The following is a 26780-nucleotide window of genomic DNA, read 5'->3' as shown; positions in this document are numbered from 1 at the left end:
CAGATATACTACGTGTTTTGTATATAATGTCAGTCCCATTTGAATGTACGATTAACTATCTAAACATATTTATGGCTCGGCTAGATGCCCATACTTATCTGGGATCTGGCTGAGTGGCTCAGGTACTGCGTACTTTGATGCCGAGTGCAGGTTTGAATCCTACTGTGGACTGAGAGATAATGTTTATATTTATGGCTATATAAACATGTGAAGGTACAAATTTAGAGAAGGGAAGGACACAGCCAGTGAAAGCAACGGTAATGTAGAAATTGTTTTAATTAATGAACTGTAATCCCTTAGGATTATTTTAATTGACATATTAATATATCTTCATGCCAATGATATATTTATGAATATAGTTTTAGGAAAGGAGGTATGACCATCCACTTAATTTGGGGCCAGGAGCTATTACTCGACCCCTGCAACCATAGCTAGGAGAGTTAATAGGTACCAGGGTGGCATTCTGGGAAAGAGGACCTAAGGATGCCAGTGGAAATAAGCCACATTGCTTGGCTTTCTTGGACTGTCCTAGGTTAGTAACCTTCCAGGGGTCACTAATATGAAGAAAAACTTTGAATTACCTGTACTGTACTAACTAAAAGATACACAAATAACCCACACATAGGAGAGAGAAACTTACAATGTTTTGGTCCGTCTAGAGTCATTAACAAGTCACAACAGACGAGCAAACACAAGGGAGCCAGTCTTTATACGAGAGGGGAGCCGGTTACAGTTTCTTTCTCTTATGTGTACCTTGTTCAGCAATCAAAACTTTGGGGCCCAGTCACTGGATCTATTATATACCTCTGTAATCTTTTGACTACCACCCACAGGATGGGTATGTGGTGACTACCACCCACAGGATGGGTATGGGGTGACTACCACCCACAGGATGGGTATGTGGTGACTACCACCCACAGGATGGGTATGTGGTGACTACCACCCACAGGATGGGTATGTGGTGACTACCACCCACAGGATGGGTATGTGGTGACTACCACCCACAGGATGGGTATGTGGTGACTACCACCCACAGGATGGGTATGTGGTGACTACCACCCACAGGATGGGTATGTGGTGACTACCACCCACAGGATGGGTATGTGGTGACTACCACCCACAGGATGGGTATGTGGTGACTACCACCCACAGGATGGGTATGTGGTGACTACCACCCACAGGATGGGTATGGGGTGACTACCACCCACAGGATGGGTATGGGGTGACTACCACCCACAGGATGGGTATGGGGTGACTACCACCCACAGGATGGGTATGGGGTGACTACCACCCACAGGATGGGTATGTGGTGACTACCACCCACAGGATGGGTATGTGGTGACTACCACCCACAGGATGGGTATGTGGTGACTACCACCCACAGGATGGGTATGTGGTGACTACCACCCACAGGATGGGTATGTGGTGACTACCACCCACAGGATGGGTATGTGGTGACTACCACCCACAGGATGGGTATGGGGTGACTACCACCCACAGGATGGGTATGGGGTGACTACCACCCACAGGATGGGTATGGGGTGACTACCACCCACAGGATGGGTATGTGGTGACTACCACCCACAGGATGGGTATGTGGTGACTACCACCCACAGGATGGGTATGTGGTGACTACCACCCACAGGATGGGTATGTGGTGACTACCACCCACAGGATGGGTATGTGGTGACTACCACCCACAGGATGGGTATGGGGTGACTACCACCCACAGGATGGGTATGGGGTGACTACCACCCACAGGATGGGTATGGGGTGACTACCACCCACAGGATGGGTATGTGGTGACTACCACCCACAGGATGGGTATGTGGTGACTACCACCCACAGGATGGGTATGTGGTGACTACCACCCACAGGATGGGTATGGGGTGACTACCACCCACAGGATGGGTATGTGGTGACTACCACCCACAGGATGGGTATGTGGTGACTACCACCCACAGGATGGGTATGTGGTGACTACCACCCACAGGATGGGTATGTGGTGACTACCACCCACAGGATGGGTATGTGGTGACTACCACCCACAGGATGGGTATGTGGTGACTACCACCCACAGGATGGGTATGGGGTGACTACCACCCACAGGATGGGTATGTGGTGACTACCACCCACAGGATGGGTATGTGGTGACTACCACCCACAGGATGGGTATGTGGTGACTACCACCCACAGGATGGGTATGTGGTGACTACCACCCACAGGATGGGTATGTGGTGACTACCACCCACAGGATGGGTATGTGGTGACTACCACCCACAGGATGGGTATGGGCTGCATAATTAAGATAAACTAACTAATGTGCAGGTTATTTGTGTATTGTTGCTATCATGGCAGTGTGCCTTTCTATTCTCTAACAAAAAATGTTTTTGATTCATTTAATAAAGACTCGTTTACCATAAACAATAGTACATTAATAATTTAAAACCATTGGTGATTTAAAATATAACAGTTTGACTAATATGTACATATATATGATGGGGTATCATTGAAGTTTGGTTATACCTGGAGATGTTGAGAGACGTCAGACACTACTGACTTAGCGTGATCTCAGTTATACATTTTCTTGGATGCTTGTAAGGTTAACATATTAAATGGAATCAGCCTTTACACTGTTGGTTATAATAGCAATTCAGTAATACTGCAGAAAATGGATACTTGTACAGGAAGAATTTTAGCTGATTGAGCAAACAATAGGCACTTTGGTTATTGTGATTTATACATTGTGTTCTTGTTTATCAAGAATATTTGTAGTGTTGTGCTAATCACAAATCTGTATTATGGGGCACTTAAAATTTCAAAAGTTTAGTGATTACGTTCTTTTAAACTAATATTAAAAATTTTGCATTTTGGCTTGTTAAATATGCTTTCCAGTTTTTCAAAGAGTACATTTTTACCTCTGAGTGCCAATGGTAGTTTGTGATTTTATGCTTATTTCAAGTTTGTTAATTTTTGCTCATAGATTTTATTTTGCATACTTTACAGTTGCAATGTTTTATAAGACCTTTGAACCAGTTAGGGTCTTCCTTCTATCTCCCCCCCCCACTTTTTTCCGTCTCATCTTCCCCACTTCTATGATTCTATGACACTTAACCTCATGAGTTTAGCACTTTCCGTAATTAGTAACATCTCTCGTAAAGATAATTTTATTAAGACCATTTTTGAACCATACAGTATAGTACTATTAAGAGCTCAGGTAGGTACACACCGCGGAAGTAAGCTAAAATTCAACACTCGCAACCAGTATATATCAAAGAAAATATCGAAAACAGGGTGGCATTCTTTCAAAAAATGTTACTATGTACCTCACACAACATTACTGAATCAATACTATTATCTAATCTATCCTTACATCACTTGCAGTGTGTGCATGTGGGGGTTTATATCAGATCAATTAAAACTCATCACAACCCAACAAAAATCTATTAAAAGTGTTCACTCAGGTTCCCGACAACGCACTGCCTCACTATTCAGAAGTTTAAATTGACTCATACAAAACATTCACACTTACTCTGCATACTTGGCAGACGATGCAACATCCCCCCAATGAAAAGCAGGGGTGTCACTAGCACGTTAAGAGACCATACAATAAGTGTCAGGGGCCCGAGACTGTTCAACTGCCTCCCAGCATACATAAGGGGGATTACCAACAGACCCCTGGCAGTCTTCAAGCTGGCACTAGACAAGCACCTAAAGTCAGTTCCTGATCAGCCGGGCTGTGGCTCGTACGTTGGTTTGCGTGCAGCCAGCAGCAACAGCCTGGTTGATCAGGCTCTGATCCACCAGAAGGCCTGGTCACAGACCGGGCCGCGGGGGCGTTGACCCCCGGAACTCTCTCCAGGTAAACTCCAGGTAAACCCAAAATTAATACATTAACTTTCATTTCTGCTGTGAAAATCCTTTCAATCCATTCATTATTATCCTTTCAATCCATTCATTATTAATGGTGATACAACATGAAACAGGTCAATAACTTACTTATGAGATATTCCAGGAACGTGCGCATGGCTGATTACTTGGGGAAAAATTTTTTGAGGAAATTGCACTTTTTCAGTCTTTGCATAGGATAAGAGTGATCTATAGTTACCCTTCAAGTGCAAAACGTTTTCTGTAATGATCGCAGTCACTTTTTTTTATTCCTCCCTGCTCTCTGCTTTCCACCCTTCAATATCTTTACATATAATGTCAGTTTTTATTCATTTGGGTATTTTTATCATGCTTCTACATTATTTATGTTATACCTAATATTATTCTGTAATAAATATGATAGGTAGATAACCTTTATTGATAGTAATAGTATAATTATACAGTATTTTATAGTGCTGTGAGCCTAGACTTACAAATATACCAAAAAAAAATTACAGCCTCTCCTCACTTACTGACGTACTCGTTTACCGACAACTCGGAATTACGAAGGGCTCTCTGACGAGTCATTATTGTGTACTGTACGAGAACTTGGGTCATGAACGGGCAGCGCAGAGTCTCAGCATCAATCATCTGAATCTCCTTCCTACAGCCACTCAGTACACTAGCTTTCACAGTCTCCAAGACTACATATGTGTACAAATTTCCTGTTGTTTTTTTTCTTGGAAGAGGAAAAACTACAAGAAAATGGAAGAAGTACAAAAAGTTCACAGTATAGGGGTTAGCCAGTGTGTTTGTCTGTGTTTACATTCTTGGTGTATCGTAGCAGCTTAAGAAATTATTAAACTCAGTGAACAAGGTATGTCAATGGTAATAATAATAATAATAATAATAATAATAATAATAATAATAATAATAATAATAATAATAATAATAATAATAATAAATAATAATAATAATCTCCTTGGAGTGCTTTAAATGTTAGCTACCAAACCTATACAAAATATGTATGACATTTAAAGTGCTCCAGAGCAATTTATTATTATTATTATTACAATATCAGGTCCCTAAGCCAACAGTATGATGACCTCCTGGCACTCCTTGATTCCCTAAAGACAACCTTCTCCTGCATTATTCTCACTGAAACCTGGCTTAAGCAGGACACAACAGATATCTATTCACTACCAGGATACACAGCAATCCACAATTGTAGACCATACCAAGTTGGGGGTGGTATTGCAATCTACTACTCTAATGAACTATCTTGTTATAACACCACTTTCTATAGTGATGAATATGGAGAATATATTTTTACAAATTTTACTGTAAAAAAACTCAAGACTCCTATAACAATCTGTGCCATTTACAGGATGCCTCATACAAGCATCCCAAATTTTAGCGATAAATTAAAGACACTAATAACAAACAACCAAATGAACAAATACCACCTTCTCTTAGCTGGAGACTTCAACATTAACCTTGGCCTAACAGATGACCAGCCAGTAACTCATTTCATCAACAATATGAACAACACACTTCTCATACCAACTATAACTAAACCAACCAGGCTGAGACAAGTGCAACCATTATTGACCATATATGGACCAATATACTAGCCCCCCTTAAATCAGGGATTATCACAGACAGCACTACTGACCACTACCCCACCTTCCTCTTAACAAACATTAGTAAACAACCACTGGAATACAACAAAATTTCTTTTAGACTCCATGACGAGGCATCAATAAGTAACTTAGCAGCAGAGCTAGGGACGGTTGACTGGCCTACAGTATTCTCCAATGCCAATGGTATCGATGACTGGATAGACATACAGTGGAACCTCAGTTTTCGTATGCCCTGGTTTTCATAGGATTCGATTTTCAATGACTTTTTTCATTGAAATTTTGTCCCAGTTTTTGTACATCCCCTCGGTTTTCATGGAGCTGACAATGGTCTGCAGTACCAAATGCATCCGCCTGCCAATGCCTACACAAAGCATCCCACGCGTTCTGACTCAGTCTGGTTTTGTTTCTCGTTGAGTGAGCATTGCCCCGTGTTTTGTGAAGAAATATCACCCTAACAAAGCTGTTGCAGCCGTGTCTGTAACATGTTCAATGACAATGCCTTCTCATTTTAGGCAAATCTTAAAGAGACGCCAGAAACAGACCTCTCTGGATAGATTTTTTTGTGCGACAGGGGTCCAGTGACTCAAGCTGGTCCTAGTGCCATTAAAAGACAAATAAGGGAAGTAACCCCAGAGAGGGACTTGATACCTAAAGTCCTTATGGAGGGGGGACTCCCATTCCAACCAATAACCTCTCCTCCTCCCTCTCCCCTCCTCCCTGTCTTCCATATGCCAACAAGAGTCTTCAATAATGATTTAAATGTTAATTTATATGTAAGTGTCATTGTTTTGTGTATGTAAAACTATAGTTAAACTTTACAAAATGTATTTTTTATTATTATTTTTAGGCGTCTGGAATGGATTACAGTAGACCCTCGGGTAATGGCGGTATCGGCTAATGCCAAAATTGGATAGTGGCATGTTTTTGCATCAAAATATTGGCTCGGCTAACGTCCAAGAACTCGGTTAAGGACATTCGTCCCGAATGTGTCCGCGCGGCCTGAGCCCATGTACAGCCAGTGTGCCATTGTTTATAAGCCAGAGAGGACAATTCCATGCATACATGCAATATATTTTGTATTATTCCATTGTTTTTAGTTCTTGTAACTGCTAAATAAGCCACCATGGGCCCAAAGAAAGCTTCTACTGCCAGCCCTGTGATAAAGAAGGAAAGAAACACAAAAGAATTCAACAAAAAACTCATAGCAAAGTACCAAAGTGGAGTAGGAAGAGAGAGAGGGGAGAATGTGCCTTCTGCAGTGATTTTACGTTATGTACAATACTAAAGCAGCAGGTATCAAAAAAAAAGGCTCTAGTGCCAGCCAGTGATAAAGTGTAGAATTAACAGTACAGTGGACCCTCGCCTAACGAATGCATCGCATAACGTTAAATCCGCCTAATGAAGCGTTTGAATGTAAAAAATTTGGCCCGCTTAACGATAAAAAACTCACCCAACATGATTCTTCCCAAACCTGTCCGTCCAGCCTGAGCGCCTCAGCTGCCTTGCCGTCATTGTTTACAAGCCAGGGTGGCTGGTTGCATGCATACATTCGATACATTTTGTATTATTCCATTGTTTATAGTGCTTGTAACTTCTAAATAAGCCACCATGGGCCCAAAGAAAACTTCTAGTGCCAGCCCTGTGGTAAAAAGGGTGAGAAATACTATCGTACCACAGTCAGGTGTTGCTGCACCACAGTCAGCTGTTGCTGCACCAGTCTGCTGCACCACCGTCAGCTGTTGCTGTACCATGGTCAGCTGCTGCTGCACCACAGTCAGCTGTTGCTACACCACCATCAGCTGTTGTTGCACCACAGTCAGCTGTTGCTGGACCAGTCAGCTGTTGCTGCACCCGATCAGCTGCTGCTGCACCACAGTCAGCTGCTGCTGCACCATGGTCAACTGCTGCTGCACCACAGTCAGCTGCTGCTGCACCACTGTCAGCTGCTGCTGCACCACAGTCAGCTGCTGCTGCACCACAGTCAGCTGCTGCTGCACCACAGTCAGCTGCTGCTGCACCACAGTCAGCTGCTGCTGCACCACAGTCAGCTGTTGCTGAACCATGGTGAGCTGCTGCTGCACCATGGTCAGCTGCTGCTGCACCATGGTCAGCTGCTGCTGCACCATGGTCAGCTGCTGCTGCACCATGGTCAGCTGCTGCTGCACCAGTCAGCTGCTGCTGCACCACGCCTGTGAAAGACAGGTTTACTCTCATGTTTTGTTGTAATGCTAGTGAGGATTGCAAAGTGAAGCCATTACTCATGTATCACTCTGAAAATCCCAGAGTGTTCAAGAAAAAGTGTCTCATCACTCATCAATACTCTTCAATAAAGGTAAGTGTCATTTTAACATTTATTTATGTAGTTATTGTGCATGTCTTATTGTTTTCTTTGTAGGGAAATGTATATTTCATGAAAAAAAATTTTTTTAAATACTTTTGACTGTCTGGAACGGATTAATTGGATTTCCATTATTTCTTATGGGGAAAATTAACTCGGCTAACGATAATTTCGGCTAACGATGAGCTCTCAGGAACGGATTAATATCGTTAGGCGAGGGTCCACTGTATAGCAAGTAAGTTAAGCGAGTAAGCGATAGAAAAACGACACAAAAGTAACTCTCCAATGTTGTTGGATGTGTATCGGGCTAATGAACATAATGCCGCCCTGCTATCATCCACCACCCTAAACCTCTGCCAGCATCTCCTCCATCAAACTAACTAATTAAACTAACATCTCGTCCAAGGAAAATGTAAATATAAAAGTGTAAGTATAAAAGTAAATATAAGTGTAAATATAAAAGGACCCCAATGGAAACATATAAGTCACTCTGACTATTTTGGGTTATCCTAGGTACTTTACACATATGCTGCTATGTATGATAATCTATGTAACTGTATTTGTGTATACCTGAATAAATTTACTTATTTATAAATTAAAATGTAAATATTTCTTATTTATAAATTACATACATTGTGGTGGGTTCTGCTGGTACCTCCACCACCACCACTATGTATGACTTCTCTCAGTGGCCCTTATAAACCCAACAACACTTCCGCCATGTTTATCATGTTTCTATGTTATTAATATTGTTTATTATGTCATATTAGATGAATTGTGATAGATAAATAAGCCGTAGAGATGCTATTAGCGTCATATTGAAGCATAATAAACTTGCCTCCCTCTCCCCTGTCTGTCATACACCAACAAGTCTTCAGTAAACATAAGTGTGATGTTAAACATTCATTTATTCATTTCATTAGTGCTTTTTTTTTTATTTATTTGCCATTGTTTTCTGTATGTATATCTATATTTAATCTTTAAAAAAAATTTTTTTTTGTTAATACTTTTGGCTGTCTGAAACGGATTAATTGAATTTCTATTATTTCTTGTGGGGAAAATTAATTCGGCTAATGGCAAAATCAGTTAAAGGCAAGCTCTCTGAAACAGATTAATGCCGTTACCCGAGGGTCCACTGTAATTGTATTTACATTAATTCTTATGGGAAATATGGCTTTGAATTTAGGCCTTTTCGAATTTAGGCCGACCTTCTGGAATGGATTACGGCCGATATTCGGGGTTCCACTGTACAGTGGACCCCCGGTTTTCGTAATTAATCCATTCCAGAGAGAGTGACTAAACCCAAATCTGACGATTCTGAATTAATTTTACCCATAAGAAATAATGTAAATCCAATTAATCCATTCCAGACACCCAAAAGTATTAAAAAAAATATTTTTTTTACATGAAATATACATTTACCTACACAGAAAACAATGAGACAAGCAGAATAAAACAACGCTAAAATGACACTTACCTAAAATGGCCCGGTGGCCAGGTGGCTAAAGCTCCCGCTTCACACACGGAGGGCCCGGGTTCGATTCCCGGCGGGTGGAAACATTTCGACACGTTTCCTTACACCTGTTGTCCTGTTCACCTAGCAGCAAATAGGTACCTGGGTGTTAGTCGACTGGTGTGGGTCGCATCCTGGGGGACAAGATTAAGGACCCCAATGGAAATAAGTTAGACAGTCCTCGATGACGCACTGACTTTCTTGGGTTATCCTGGGTGGCTAACCCTCCGGGGTTAAAAATCCGAACGAAATCTTATCTTATCTTATCTTACTGAAGACTTATTGATGAATGATGAGATGGGAGGAGGGGAGAGGATGGAGGTGTACTACTGTTTGGAAGGAGAATCCCCCTCCATAAGGACTTCAGGTACCAAGTCCTTTTCCAGGGTTACTTCCCTTCTTTGTTTTTTAATGCCACTAGGACCAGCTTGAGAGTCACTGGACCCCTGTTGCTCAAAAAAAGTGTTCCAAAGAAGTCTGTATCTGGCATTTCTTTAAAACTGCCCTAAAATGGGACGCATCACTGTCATTGTACATGTTGCCAATATGGCCTGCAACAGCTTTGTTGGGGTGAAGTTCATCCATAAATGCTTGCACCTTTGTCCACAATGCACAAATCTCCTTAATCTTTGAAGAAGGCAACTTCCTCCATCTCTCTTCCTCCTCCTCTGAAGCAACTTCCTGAGCTGTGGTCTGTTGCTGTTGCAGATGAAACTCTTGCAGCTCTTCAGTGGTTAGCTCTTCATCATGGTCCTCCATCAACTCTTCCACATCCTCAAAACTCTCATCCAATCCCATGGAATTCCCCAATGCCACAATACTTTGCATATCTGGCATAGGCTCCTCAGGGTCAGCCCCAAACCCTTCAAAATCCCTCTCTTGTACACATTGTGGCCATAATTTTCTCCAGGCAGAGTTCAAAGTCCTGGAAGTCACTCCCTCCCAAGGCTCACCTATAAGGTTTATGCAATGGAGGATAATGAAGTGGTCTTTCCAGAAATCTCTTAGGGTCAATTCAGTGTCTGAGGTCACATCAAAGCACTTTTGCTTTCATGTTACAGTTTTTTGAAATTTGAAATGACCTGCTGGTCCATGGGCTGGAGGAGAGGAGTGGTATTAGGGGGCAAAAACTTCACTTTGATGAAACGAAACTCCTGCACCATTTGCTCTTCCAAGTCTGGAGGATGAGCAGGAGCACTGTTCATTACCAGGAGGCACTTGTGTTCCAATTTATTTTCCAGGAGGTATTTCTTCACACTGGGGCCAAACACTTCACTGAACCAATCAAGGAAAATGTCCCTCGTGACCCATGCCTTACTGTTTGCCTTCCACATCACACACAATTTACTCTTGGCGACACTGTTTTTCTTGAACACTCTGGAATTTTCAGAGTGATACACCAGTAAAGGCTTCACTTTGAAATCCCCACTGGCATTACTACAGAACATGAGAGTTTGCCTGTCTTTCACGGGCTTGTGTCCTGGGAGTGCCTTTTCCTCCTGAGTAATGTAGGTCCTCTTTGGCATTTAAGGCCTTTGCTGGCCTTAAATTCACCAACATCAGCACTAGTTCCAGGCATTTTCTTTATGAGATCATCATGCAACTGCCTTGCCTTTTCACAAATTATTGACTGCATAACACTATCTCCTGATAATTGTTTCTTGTAATAAAGTTGGTAGAATTACCGACAATATGTAAAGTAAAAGGACACAAGTGCAACTAATGTGACATTTATTGTGGCAACGTTTCGCTCTCCAGGAGCTTTATCAAGCCATTACAAACAATACATGGACACAGAGGGTATATAAAGGCTCAGAGTGAGGTGTAATACTAGTGAGGTACCATTTCGATGTTCACTAGTGGTAGTAGTATTAGTAGTAGTAGTGGTAGTGACAAAAGTAATACAATATGGTAGAGCAATTAATTCGTACATGAGTAAAAGGATATAAAAGCTATTACTTGGGTAACATAAAATAGGTTGGACAAATATAGACTGGAATGAGGCAGCTTGTTTCAGTGTTCACTCTCTGTGCTTTGTGTAGTATAACAGGAGAGACTATGTGATGGCAGGGTTTACTGTTTTCAGGAGGATTCTTGCTAAGACTTCGGAGATGGTGAAGCTGCCGTTGTTTTGTTTAATTGTATTCGAAACAGCGATCAGTGCTGATTCGAGGCACTTGCGTCTGCGGAAATTAGTTTCTTTGATCACTAATTGGGCGTCTCTGAATTTCATGAGATGATTGGTGGAATTTCGGTGTTGTACACAGGCGTTGTTCAAGTTATTATTCCTACATGTGTAAATGTGTTCATTGAGGCGGGTGTCGAGGTTTCTGGCTGTTTCACCTACGTAAATCTTGTCACAGCCTCCACAGGGTATAGTGTAAACTCCTGCATTGACTGGTTCGTGGTGCTTGGATTTTGTCCTGGTTAGATCCTTTATTGAAGTGCTAGAAGCGATGGCGACTCTGGTGTTAGCTTGTGAAAGTACTTTTGAGACGTTCAGTGCAACCTGACTGTTGGGAAGAATTATAACTTTGCTGGGAGTGGTGTTGATGCGTGGAGAATTTATGATCTGAAGAGCTCTTTTCTTGCAGTCTTTGATGAAAAAAGGAGGAAAGTGTAACTCTGTGAATGTTTGGTGAATGTATGTACACTCCTCGTCAAGGAACTCAGGACTACAAATTCGGTATGCTCTTAGGAAAAACCCGATGATGATGCCTCTTTTGGTCTTGGTATCTTGACTGGAATAGAAGTGTGTGAGATCATTTTTATTGGTGGGTTTCCGATAAACTTGAAATCTTAGGTTGTTGTCTACTTTGTGAATGAGGACATCGAGGAAAGGTAGCTTGTCATTGGACTCTTCTTCTAGTGTAAACTGGATCGCCGGTTCAACTGCGTTGAGCCTTGCCTGAAGATCCTGTACATCAAAACGTTTTGGAGTTATTACGAGGACATCGTCCACGTAACATAACCAAGTGACGCTTGAAGGGATGATGTTGGCGAAGTGTTCGGACTCTAGGTGTTCCATGTATAAGTTGGCTAGGACGGCACTTATGGGGGACCCCATTCCCATGCCGTAGGTTTGTTTGTAGAGCTTGTTATTGAAAGAAAAACAGTTGAAATTAACACAGAGTTCAATCAAGTCAACAAAATCTCCGGGAGGTAGAGGAAGATTAAGGTCCTGATTGACTTTACGTCGTAGAACCTCGATGGCTTTTTTGGTAGATACTTTTGTGAAGAGGGAAGTCACATCCAAACTGCTTAGTTTCTTGTTACGGATGGAGAGGTTACGGATGCGGTTGAGAAGGTCACCTGAGTGTTTAAGATGAGCGGGGCTGATGGTCCCCAGAAGGCAGGAAAGATGTTTGGCAAGAACTCCGGCTAGTTTGTGTGGAGCACTGCCTATTCCTGACGTGATTGGTCTGAGTGGAATATTGTGTTTATGGGTCTTGGGTAAACCATACATGTGTGCTGGTTTAGGGTTGCCTGGTAACAAGTACAGAAGTTTCTTCCCTTCTCTAGTGCGTTTGAGTATTTGTCTGGTTTTGTATAGAAAATCTTTGGTAAGCGTCTCCCACTGTTGAGTGCTGATGGGTTCGTATGTAGATTGATCATTCAAAAGGTCCATCATTTTAGTGTTGTAGTCACTGGTGTTGAGGATGACGACTCCACCTCCTTTGTCGGCGGTGGTGACGATAATGTTGGGGTCGTTGGCGAGGTTCTTAAGGGCAGTGATGTATCGTTTAGTGGGAGACGCTCACCAAAGATTTTCTATACAAAACCAGACAAATACTCAAACGCACTAGAGAAGGGAAGAAACTTCTGTACTTGTTACCAGGCAACCCTAAACCAGCACACATGTATGGTTTACCCAAGACCCATAAACACAATATTCCACTCAGACCAATCACGTCAGGAATAGGCAGTGCTCCACACAAACTAGCCGGAGTTCTTGCCAAACATCTTTCCTGCCTTCTGGGGACCATCAGCCCCGCTCATCTTAAACACTCAGGTGACCTTCTCAACCGCATCCGTAACCTCTCCATCCGTAACAAGAAACTAAGCAGTTTGGATGTGACTTCCCTCTTCACAAAAGTATCTACCAAAAAAGCCATCGAGGTTCTACGATGTAAAGTCAATCAGGACCTTAATCTTCCTCTACCTCCCGGAGATTTTGTTGACTTGATTGAACTCTGTGTTAATTTCAACTGTTTTTCTTTCAATAACAAGCTCTACAAACAAACCTACGGCATGGGAATGGGGTCCCCCATAAGTGCCGTCCTAGCCAACTTATACACGGAACACCTAGAGTCCGAACACTTCGCCAACATCATCCCTTCAAGCGTCACTTGGTTATGTTACGTGGACGATGTCCTCGTAATAACTCCAAAACGTTTTGATGTACAGGATCTTCAGGCAAGGCTCAACGCAGTTGAACCGGCGATCCAGTTTACACTAGAAGAAGAGTCCAATGACAAGCTACCTTTCCTCGATGTCCTCATTCACAAAGTAGACAACAACCTAAGATTTCAAGTTTATCGGAAACCCACCAATAAAAATGATCTCACACACTTCTATTCCAGTCAAGATACCAAGACCAAAAGAGGCATCATCATCGGGTTTTTCCTAAGAGCATACCGAATTTGTAGTCCTGAGTTTCTTGATGAGGAGTGTACATACATTCACCAAACATTCATAGAGTTACATTTTCCTCCTTTTTTCATCAAAGACTGCAAGAAAAGAGCTCTTCAGATCATAAATTCTCCACGCATCAACACCACTCCCAGCAAAGTTATAATTCTTCCCAACAGTCAGGTTGCACTGAACGTCTCAAAAGTACTTTCACAAGCTAACACCAGAGTCGCCATCGCTTCTAGCACTTCAATAAAGGATCTAACCAAGACAAAATCCAAGCACCACGAACCAGTCAATGCAGGAGTTTACACTATACCCTGTGGAGGCTGTGACAAGATTTACGTAGGTGAAACAGCCAGAAACCTCGACACCCGCCTCAATGAACACATTTACGCATGTAGGAACGATAACTTGAACAACGCCTGTGTACAACACCGAAATTCCACCAATCATCTCATGAAATTCAGAGACGCCCAATTAGTGATCAAAGAAACTAATTTCCGCAGACGCAAGTGCCTCGAATCAGCACTGATCGCTGTTTCGAATACAATTAAACAAAACAACGGCAGCTTCACCATCTCCGAAGTCTTAGCAAGAATCCTCCTGAAAACAGTAAACCCTGCCATCACATAGTCTCTCCTGTTATACTACACAAAGCACAGAGAGTGAACACTGAAACAAGCTGCCTCATTCCAGTCTATATTTGTCCAACCTATTTTATGTTACCCAAGTAATAGCTTTTATATCCTTTTACTCATGTACGAATTAATTGCTCTACCATATTGTATTACTTTTGTCACTACCACTACTACTACTACTACTACTACCACTAGTGAACATCGAAATGGTACCTCACTAGTATTACACCTCACTCTGAGCCTTTATATACCCTCTGTGTCCATGTATTGTTTGTAATGGCTTGATAAAGCTCCTGGAGAGCGAAACATTGCCACAATAAATGTCACATTAGTTGCACTTGTGTCCTTTTACTTTACATAATTGTTTCTTGTTGATCCACACCAAATACAAAGTCTCCACATCTTCCAGTATATACAATCTCTGTTTTGTAAGCATATTTGCACATTTCGCAACAGCTTCTTTGATTTCCCTTCTCCTGGCCACGATAGAAGTGATGGCTGTATGGAGTTTGTTATACAACCTGGCCAGCTCTGCAACACACACTCCACTTTCATATTTTGCAACGATGTCTTTCTTGAATTCTAGTGTTTCTCACCCATGGTGGCTTATTTAGCAGTTACAAGCACTAAAAAGAATGGAATAACATGAAATGTGTTGTATGAATGCGTGGGATCGTCCTCACCTCCTGGTAAACAATGGCACACTGCCTGTAAATGGTGTTTCGGGCCGCTCGGGCTGCGCGGACACATTCGGAACGAATGACTATTACAGAGTTCAATGACGATTACTGAGCCAATATTTTGACAAAAAAACATGACCATTTCCAAAAATTAAGAAATCCGATGGCTACGAAATCTGGGGGTCCACTGTATTACAATAATGCATAACAGTAACTCTATTTTTTTGTGCGAATAAAAATTCAAAACGGAATTCACGTGTAAAGCCTTAGAACATAACTAATGAACAGAAACAGGTGAAAGGTTATTTTAGTGCCAGGAATGCCTGCACTGTTCATTCTGGATTCTATTTTGAAATTGGCATATTTTGAAATTTATGTGAAATTGGCCCAATTACCAATTTCTGACCACTTAACTGGATCATTGAAATAGGTGACTGGGTGAGTTCTTGTGCTCAATTGATAAAATGAAAGACATACTAGCAAAATCCAGTAGAACCTCGGTTTTTGTCATTAATTCGTTCCAGAAAGTCTGACGAAAACCGAATTCAACGAAAATTGAAGCAAAAGAAAAACTGAAGCATAAGAAATAATGTAAATCCAATTAATCTGTTCCAGACACCCAAAAATATTAACAAAAAATACATTTTATAGAGAATAACTATAGTTTTATATACAGAAAACAAAGAGAAATAAATATAAAGGTCTAATGAAATGGATAAATGAACATTTAATGTGATTTTTACCTTTATTGAAGACACTTGTTGGCATATGGAAGATGCAAGGAGGGGAGAGGGAGGAGAGGTTATTGGTTGGAAGGGAAATCCCTCTCCAAAAGGATTTCAGGTATCAAGTCCATATCCGGGGTTAGTGTACTTTCCTTCTTCGTCTTTTACTGTTACTGGACCCGTCACACAGAAAATCTGTCCAGAGAGGTCTGTTTCTGGCGTCTCTAAGATTTGCCTAAATTGGGACAAGGCATTGTCCATGTTCTTAGCTTAGTGCATGGCACACCTCTAGGTAGCCACCTAGGTATTGCTAAAACAGTATCTAGGGTTTCCAGGCACTACTCGCCTCGGCTGTGAGAGATGGTAGGAGAATATATAAAGACCTGTCACATCTGCCAATTTCTTGGGAAACCTAATCAGAGCATTAAACCTGTTCCCTTTCAGCCTATTTAAGCACCAGGTGAACCCTTCAGCAAGCTGGTAGTGAATGTAGTTGGTCTGCTCCCAAGGACCAGAATGGGAAATAATTATTTCCTTACGATTATTTGATCCACTACCAGGTATCTGGAAGCAATCCCTCTACAGAAGATAACAGCTCGTGTAGTCTTAACCCTTTGACTGTTTCGGCCGTATATATACATCTTATGAGCTAGTGTTTTGGACGTATATATACTCAATAATTCCAGTGGCTTCAAATCAAGCAGGAGAAAGCTGGTAAGCCCACATGTGAGAGAATGGTTCTGTGTGGTCAGTGTGTACTGTATAAAAAAAAATCCTGCAACACAGCGCATAATGAGAGAAAAAAACTCAGTGTTTTTTGGATTAAAACGCCGACTTAGAGGCATATTTTCCTATAGCATTTATGGTTGTATTCTCGTTTTCTTGGTCTCATTTGATAGAATGGAAAACATATTACAGAAATTCAGATGATTTTGATTAGTTTCACGATGAAAACGACCTTGAAATTGAGCTCTAAGTAGCGGAAATGTTCAATTTTTACTAATGTTCAAGAGTAAGCAAATCACACCACACGTCCAATAAACGTCAACTCTTGAGTCTAATATTCTTTCACTAGTGCACTGATATTATTTATACCATTTTTACAATAATGCAGTAGTCTGCATAACAGTAAATCTTCTATTTTTTGAGTAAATAAAAAATCAAAATAGAAAGTAAGAGTAATATAAGAGGGGCCTGGAGACGTAACTAATGAACAGAGGATGTTATTTTAGTGCCAAGAATGTCTGCATTGTTTATTCTGGACCCTATTTTGAAACTGGCATTTTTTTGTGTGAAATTGGCCAAATTGCCAATTTCTGACCACTTTATTGGGTAGTTGAAATCGGTAAATGGGCCGGTTTCTTGTACTAAACTGACAAAAAAATGGAGTTCTAAAGAAATAGCTATGAGTTTGGTTAACTGGAACAATGGAATTAGCCGAAAATAGGGCTCAAAGTCAGCGAAATCGCCGATGCGTATATATCACCGAGATCACTAACTTCACAAGAGCGTAATTTCGTAAGTTTTCGATCAAATTTCATAGTTTTGGTGTCATTACCATCGGGAAAAGATTCTCTATCATTTCATAAGAAAAAAATAATTTTTTATTTCCAAAAATTTTGTGACACCAGGAGGCACTTCAGGATTTGGGGTTGCAACAGTCAAAGGGTTAATCTTTGAAGAAGGCAACTTCCTCCATCTCTCTTCCTCCTCCTCTGAAGGAAATTCCTAAGCTGTGGTCTATTGGTGTTCCACCTCTAGCTCTTGCAGCTCTGTAGTGGTTAGCTCTTCATAGTCGTCCTTCACCAACTCTTCCACATCCTTGCCACTAACCTCCAACCACATGGACTTCCCCAGTGCCACAATAGATTCCACAACTGGCATAGGCTCCTCAGGGTCAACCCCAAACCCTTCAAAATCCCTCTCTTGTACACATTCTGGCCACAATTTTCTCCAAGCTGAGTTCAAAGTCCTGCAAGTCACTCCCTCCCAAGCCTTACCAACAAGGTTTATGCAACTGAGGATACTGAAGTGATCTTTCCAGAACTCTCTCAGGGTCAATTCAGTGTCTGAGGTCACTTCAAAGAACTTTTGAAACACTGCTTTGGTGTACAGTTGTTTGAAATTTGAAATGACCTGCTGGTCCATGAACTGGAGGAGAGGAGTGGTGTTAGGAGGCAAAAACTTGACTTATGAAACTAAACTCTGCCACTATTCGCTCTTCCAAATCTGGAGGATGAGCAGAAGCATTGTCTAATACCAAGAGGCACTTGAGTTTCAATTTATTTTCTAGGAGGTATCTTCTCACAGTGGGGCCAAACACGTTATTGAACCAATCATAGAATATGTCCCTCGTGACCCATGCCTTACTGTTTGCTCTCCATATCACACACAATTTAGTCTTGATGACACTGTTTTTCTTGAACACTCTGGGAGTTTCAGAGTGATACACCAGCAAAGGCTTCACTTTGCAATCCCCACTAGCATTACTACAAAACATGAGAGTTAGCCTGTTTTTCACAGGCTTGTGTCCTGGGAGTGCCTTTTCCTCCTGAGTAATGTAGGTCCTGTTTGGAATTCTCTTCCAAAACAGGCCTGTTTTGTCACAATTGAACACTTGTTGGGGTTTTAATTGTTCAGCCTCTATGTACCCTTTAAATTCCTGCACATATTTTTTCAGCAGCTTTTTTGTCAGAACTGGCAGCCTCACCATACCTTATCACACTGTGTATGCCACTATGATTCTTAAATCTATCAAACCAGCCTTTGTTGACCTTAAATTCATCAATATCAGCACTAGTTTCAGGCATTATCTTTACAAGATCATTATGCAACTGCCTTGCCTTTTCACATATAATTCACTGCAAAATACTATCTCCTGATAATTGTTTCTCACTGATCCCACCAACAACAATCTCTCCACATTTTTGAGTATTTGCGACCTCTGTTTTGTAAGTATATTTGCACCTTTCGCAACAACAACTTCCTTGATTGCCTTTTTCTTGGCCAAGATAGTGGTGATGGTTCTATGGGATTTGTTATATAACCTGGTCAGCTCGGAAACATGCATTCCACTTTCATATTTTGTGATCTCTTTCTTGAATTCAATAGTATTTCTCACCCTCTTTACCACAGCTTTCTTTGGGTCCATGGTGGCTTATTTAGCAGTTTCAAGCACTAAAAACAATGGAATAATACAAAATGTATCGCATGTACGCGTGGAATCGTCCTCACTGGCTTGTAAACAATGGCACATGGAGTGGCCAGGCCACTCAGGCCGCGCGGACAGGTTCGGGACAAATGACTTTAACCGAGCCAATATTTTGACGCAAAAACTTTACTTAATCCGAATTTTACGTAACTGATGATGCCGTAATCCGAAGGTCCACTGTACATGTATGTGCAGAAATAAAGATATTTTTAAGGAACTGGGCTTACCCTCTCTTTCACTGGACTGAACCTGAGTGCCTCTCATTTCCCCAAGTGCTGCATAACCTCAATGGTTTAGCAACTGCATCCGGTTATATGAACAAAAGTGGTCCAAACACAGTGTATGTTCTTTGCAATATCACTTCATAGTACTAGTGTAGAGGTAAGTTTGTTTGGATATAGGTACACGAGTACAACTGTCATACACAGGTACACACAAGTACAATTATCATACCACTCTTCACCTGTCTAGACTTAAGTAGTAACAAGAAAACACCAAGGAACCTACAATTCAACTTGTCAACCCAGCAGGACGCCGGAGCACCATCCACCCACCTCACAACCACCCAGGGCCACACAATAACATCACCACCAAACAAGGCTGACTCCCTCTCCGACTCCCCTTCCTTCATGGGATTCAGCATCCCTGTTGATCTCTCTGGTATGACCAACAATTCCGATACTCTTAAGTCATACATTGTCACCATAACAACTGACAATACGAATCTTCGGTCAACACTAGCACAACATGAGGCCAAGATAACCTATCTTGAGAGCAAGATCTTCAATCTCGAAGAGAAAATTACGACATCGGGAAATACTGATTTTGGTAATTCTCTACATACAGCTATATCCAGTCACACTGAGCAAATAACATCTCTGAATACTAAGATGGAAGAAGCAATCAAGGACTGGAAAATCAACATGAATGCCCGTTTGAATGACTCCTTTGATTACCATGATGACGAAATTGAATAAGAAAAGTTATCTGATGCAGTCATAATTAACAGCCCTCACTTTACCAGTGAAATAAACCAATCTAACTGCAAAGATACCTCTATTAGGATCATTAACCCTTTGACTGTCGCGGCCGTATATATACGTCTTACGAGGTACCGTGTTTGACGTATATATACTCATAAATTCTAGCGGCTTCAAATCAAGCAGGAGAAAGCTGGTAGGCCCACATGTGAGAGAATGGGTCTGTGTGGTCAGTGTGCACCATATAAAAAAAATCCTGGAGCACGCAGTGCATAATGAGAAAAAAAACTCCGACCGTTTTTTTTTAATTAAAATGCCGACTCTGTGGTCTATTTTCATATAGTATTTATGGTTGTATTCTCGTTTTCTTGGTCTCATTTGATAGAATGTAAAATATATTATAGAAATAGAGGTGAGTTTGATTGATTTTACTATAAAAAGAACCTAGAAATGGAGCTCAAAGTAGGGGAAATGTTTGATTTTTGCCAATGTTCAAAAGTAAACAAATGATGCCATTGTCCAATAAATGTCCAACTAGCCATTCTAATATGCAGTCATGAATGGGTTGATGTTATTTATACAATTATTACAGTATTGCAGTAGTCTGCATAATAGTAAGTCTTCTATTTTTTTTTTTAATAAAAATTCAAAATAGAAAGCAAGAGTAATATCAGAGGGGCCTGGAGACATGACTGATGAGCAAAGAAAATGTTATTTTAGAGCCAGGAATGTCTGCATTGTTCATTCTGGACCTTATTTTGAAATTGGCATATTTTTTAGTTTTTGTGAAATTGGCCAAATTGCAAATTTCAGACCACATTATTAGGTAGTTGAAATCGGTAAATGGGCAGTTTCTTGTACTCAATCGATAGAAAAAATGGAGTTCTAAAGAAATAGCTATGAGTTTGGGCGACTGGAACAATGGAATTAGCCGAAAATAGGGCTCAAAGTGGGCGAAATCGCGGATTTGTAAACAGCGCCGAGGTCGCTAACTTCGCGAGAGCATAATTCCGTCAATTTTCCATCAAATTTGTTTTTTTTTTGGTGTCATTACAATCGGGAAAAGATTCTCTATCATTTCATAAGAAATTTTTTTTTTTTTTTTTTTAAATTTTGCGACACCAGGAGACACCTCAGGATTGGGGGTTGCGACAGTCAAAGGGTTAAAGACCAGCTAACAGTTAATGTACTAACTGACAAAATTAACCCTTTCAGGGTTCGTGCCAACGTCTATTAGGATCATTAAAGATCAGCTAAAAGTTAATGTACTAGCTGACAAAATTAACCCTTTCAGGGTTCATGCCATAGTTCTATGGCTTTAAAGCCGGGGTCCAAACCTTAGAACTACACCAAAATTCTATCAGCCTCAAATTTAGCACAAGAAGGCTGGTAGGCCTACATCTAAGAGAATGGGCCTGTGTGGTCAGTGTGTGTAGTAAACAAAAAAGCTGGGCACCCACATGGCATTGTGGGAACGCTGCCTCAGTATACTTTGTTCTACATGCCTGGCAGCAAGGAACCACTCAGTCCCCAGTGAATTTTAACTCTCTTCTTCCCAAGTTATAGTTCTAACACTGATAGAAGTGGATCTGACGAGGAGTTCTATGGTTTTGAACCATATGGTACATTGTACCATATGGTACAATGGTACCATATTGTACAATGGTACCATATCATACAATGGTACCATATCATACAATGGTACCATATCGTAAAATGGTACCATATTGTAAAATGGTACCATATCGTAAAATGGTACCATATAGTACATTATGTCATGTGGTACATTGCACCATATGGTACAGGGACCCTAATGGAAATAAGTGACTTTTTTGGGTTACCCTAGGTTCTCCAAACTATGCTACTATGTATGATAATCTATGTAACTGTTTTTGTGTATACCTGAATAAACTTACAACTCTACATGCGCTCGAGTAAGTTTATTCAGGTGTACACAAATACAGTTACATAGATTATCATACATAGCAGCATATCAAACTGATATCAACCTTTTATTAAATGACTTACATGAATCGAACAGCAACTGTAATTATTTTACAGCAGACCAAGCAAAGACATCACTCACAGCCAACAATAACATAACTATCTTTAATTATAATGTCAGATCGTTGAGCAAACACTACGATGACCTCACAGCATTACTCAATTCCCTGTATACCAGTATGTCAATCATCACACTCGCAGAAACCTGGCTAAACCTGGTACTACAGATGTCTACGCCATTCCTGGTTACACAGCCATACACATCTGTAGGACAGAACAGAAAGAGGGTGGAACAGCTATATACTACTCAGATCAACTTGAATGTATCAATAATTCTTGCACAAGGGATGAACATGGAGAATATATAACAGCTAAATTTAAATCAAAAGACCTGCAACAACCCCTCACAGTGATACACATCTACAGAGTACCACAGTCGAACATTAATCATTTGTGAAAAATTAGGAAAGATGATAACTGATGCACATGAACAAAGACCACTTTCTGCTAACAGGAGATTTTAACATAAATCTACTACATGACCAGGACCCATAAGTAACTGAATTCACAAACACTATGAGCAACTGCTTGTTGCTACCAACAATAACAAAACCTACAAGAATTTCTGAGACTAGTATCTCCTTATCAGACCACATCTGGACTAACACCATATCCTCTTTAACCCTTTGACTGTTTCAGTTATATATATACAGTGGACCCCCGCTTAACGATCACCTCCAAATGCGACCAATTATGCAAGTGTATTTATGTAAGTGCGTTTGTACGTGTATGTTTGGGGGTCTGAAATGGACTAATCTACTTCACAATATTCCTTATGGGAAAAAATTCGGTCAGTACTGGCACCTGAACATACTACTGGAATGAAAAAAGTTCGTTAACCGGGGGTCCACTGTATGTATGTATGTATGTATGTATGTATGTATGTATGTATGTATATATATATATATATATATATATATATATATATACATATATATATATACATATATATATATATACATATATATATATATATATATATATATATATATATATATATATATATATATATATACACATATTATTTTATTATCACACTGGCCGATTCCCACCAAGGCAGGGTGGCCCGAAAAAGAAAAACTTTCACCATCATTCACTCCACTGTCTTGCCAGAAGGGTGCTTTACACTACAGTTTTTAAACTGCAACATTAACACCCCTCCTTCAGAGTGCAGGCACTGTACTTCCCATCTCCAGGACTCAAGTCCGGCCTGCCGGTTTCCCTGAATCCTTTCATAAATGTTACTTTGCTCACACTCCAACAGCACGTCAAGTATTAAACACCATTTGTCTCCATTCACTCCTATCAAACACGCTCACGCATACCTGCTGGAAGTCCAAGCCCCTCGCACACAAAACCTCCTTTACCCCCTCTCTCCAACCTTTCCTAGGCCGACCCCTACCCCGCCTTCCTTCCGCTACAGACTGATACACTCTTGAAGTCATTCTGTTTCGCTCCATTCTCTCTACATGTCCGAACCACCTCAACAACCCTTCCTCAGCCCTCTGGACAACAGTTTTGGTAATCCCGCACCTCCTCCTAACTTCCAAACTACGAATTCTCTGCATATATATATATATATATATAATATATATATATACGTATTATATATATATATATATATATATATATATATATATATATATATATATATATATATATATATATATATATATATATATATATATATATATATATATATACTTATATATATATATATATACGTATATATATATATATATATATACGTATATATATATATATATACAGTGGACCCCCGGTTAACGAACTTTTTTCATTCCAGTAGTATGTTCAGGTGCCAGTACTGACCGAATTTTTTCCCATAAGGAATATTGTGAAGTAGATTAGTCCATTTCAGACCCCCAAACATACACGTACAAACGCACTTACATAAATACACTTACATAATTGGTCGCATTTGGAGGTGATCGTTAAGCGGGGGTCCACTGTATTTATTTTATTTACAATTTGAGCATACATATGAGGTACAAAAAAATACAGATAAGAGCAGCATGCCAAAGCCACTTATACTATGCATAGCATTTCGGGCTGGCTTAAAATTAACTAAGCAATGATGAAATCAGTGATAATACATTATTGTAAACAGATAACTATAAAGCACAAATGAGTATTACAAAGACAGGTCATATGGTTGCATGCATTGTTGTACATTCAGTCGTATGGAGTATTCTGTTAGGTAGTGTATTTAAAAAATAATAAAGTTAGATTGGGTTTTAAGTCAGTCAAGTCACTCAGTAAGTCAGTCAAGTCACTCAGTCAGCCAGTCATTCAGTCAGTCAAGTCACTCAGTAAGTCAGTCACAAACTCATGTTAACCTTTTTTTCTGTGTTCAAAGTAACACTTCATTACGGCTACAGGTTATCTCTTGTCTAATATCTTTGTTTCTTTGTTAATTCTAAAGCTTAAGTGCTTATACCTCTTCATGCCACTTTCAGCGACACTGGTATGGCAACTGTCATGATTGCTTGGCAGATACAAGATATAATACAGGTCCTCCATCACAAATCCGGCCTCATTGGGACCCGTAGTGTGCCGGATTACTGAGTTTGCTGAATTACAGTGGTTAAGTTAGAATACATTTAATAAAATTAACCAACTTGACTTACAGTTCATTGAACATCGGCAAAAATCGAACATTTCCGCTACTTTGAGCTCAATTTCAAGGTACTTTTCATCATGAAAGCAATCAAAATCATGTCTATTTCTGTAATATATCTTCCCTTATATCAAATGAGTCCAAAAAATGAGAATACAACCATAAAAACCATACGAAAATATACTGCAAAGAGGCGGCTAATGGCTGAGAAGTGAACTCCCTTATTTATCGTCCGTCATTTTTATTTTTGTTGTACGTTAAGAAGAATCTTTCCATCATACATTGCCCAAGTTTCAATGAGATGGCCCAACAAACAACTGAGAAAAAAAATATTTACCAAAAATCATATATGGCAAGCCCAAGTCAGGTACTGGAAATAAGTCACTTTGTCTGACTTTTCTGGGTTATCCTAGGTTCTCTATACATACACTGTTATGTATGATAATTTATGTAACTGTATTTGCGTATACCTGAATAAACTTATTTACTTCTAGTCTGTCAACTGAGTACAAGAAACTGCCCATTCACTTATTTCAACTACCCAATAAAGTGGTCAGAAATTGGCAATTTGGCCGATTTCACACAAATTTCAACAGATGCCAATTTCAAAATAGGATCCAGAATAAACAATGTAGACATTCCTGGCACTAAAATAACATTTTCTCTGTTCATTAGTCATGGCTACAGGCCCCTCTTATGTTACTCTTGCTTACCATTTGGAATTTTTATTCACAAAAAAAAAAAAAATAGAAGATTTACTGTTATGCAGACTACTGCATTATTGTAATAATTGTAATAATGTCAGTCCATCCTTGACTCCGTACTGGAATTTGGGCTGGCAGGCGGACAGGTATTGGACGGTGACGTCATTTGTTTACTCCTGAGCTTCGCTAAAGAATAGAACATTTTCGCTACTGTGAGCGCAATTTCAAGGTACTTTTCGTCATGAAAGCAATCAAAATCATATCTATTTCTGTAATATATCTTTCATTCTATCAAATGAGACTGAAAAAAATGAGAATATAACCATAACAACCATACAAAAATATACCGCTAAGCGGCTGCTAATGGCTGAGAAGTGAACTCCGTTGTTTATGGTCTGATTTCTTTCATTTTTGGTGTACATGAAGAAGTATCTTTCCATCATACATTGCCCAAGTTTGAATAAGATAACCCAACAAACAACTGAGAAAATAATAATAATATAATAATAATAATAATAATAATAATAATAATAATAATAATAATAATAATAATAATAATAATAATATCTTTATTTACTACACGTACATGTACAAGGTATACAGGCCTAGCTGACATCAGTAAGTAAGTTCATTCAGGTATACACAAATACAGTTACATAGAATTATCATACATAGCAGCATATGTGTAGAGAACCTAGGATAACCCAAAAAAGTCAGACAGAGTGACTTATTTCCATTGGGGTCCTTTTACCTTATTATTATAATATAAATGTTATAATATTTTCTTATTATTCTATAATGAAGATAACATCTCATTATCATACTAAAAAGACTATCTACTACACGAGGGTCATTAAGACTATCTAAAATACGAGGGTCACTATCTACAATACGAGTGACATACTGCTGTATAGAAAGGCACTTGTTATGCTGAGTATTTCAAGAAAATTAGGTCAGTGTCCCAGGATAACACCCACACTAGTCGGCTAACACCCAGGTACCCATTTACTGATGGGTAAACATAGACAACAGGTGTAAAGAAACACGCCTAATGCTTCTACCCTGGCTGGGAATTGAATATTTACCAAAAATCATATAGTATGGCTAATCCAAGCCAGGTACTAAAAATAAGCCACATTGGCTT

The 26780-nt window shown here is 40.0% G+C and overlaps 1 long non-coding RNA gene across 8 annotated transcripts in view; it reads right to left on the bottom strand.

Moving 5' to 3' along the window:
• Nucleotides 1–15: 15 nt before the first annotated feature.
• Nucleotides 16–26780, bottom strand: part of LOC138851883 (uncharacterized) — a 52465-nt gene continuing 25700 nt past the window's right edge. For 6 of the 8 annotated variants that reach the window (XR_011391476.1, XR_011391477.1, XR_011391473.1 and 3 more), the window contains exon 5: nt 16–169. This is a non-coding gene — a long non-coding RNA (uncharacterized lncRNA). Of the gene's footprint in view, nt 170–7676; nt 7700–26780 lie in introns of those variants that run through there. The other 2 variants (XR_011391470.1, XR_011391471.1) reach the window with 2 other exon arrangements.

The sequence above is a fragment of the Cherax quadricarinatus genome, unplaced genomic scaffold (assembly GCF_038502225.1).
Source record: "Cherax quadricarinatus isolate ZL_2023a unplaced genomic scaffold, ASM3850222v1 Contig2582, whole genome shotgun sequence".
NCBI lineage: Eukaryota > Metazoa > Arthropoda > Malacostraca > Decapoda > Parastacidae > Cherax > Cherax quadricarinatus.
This window is presented reverse-complemented; position numbering and strand designations above follow the sequence as displayed.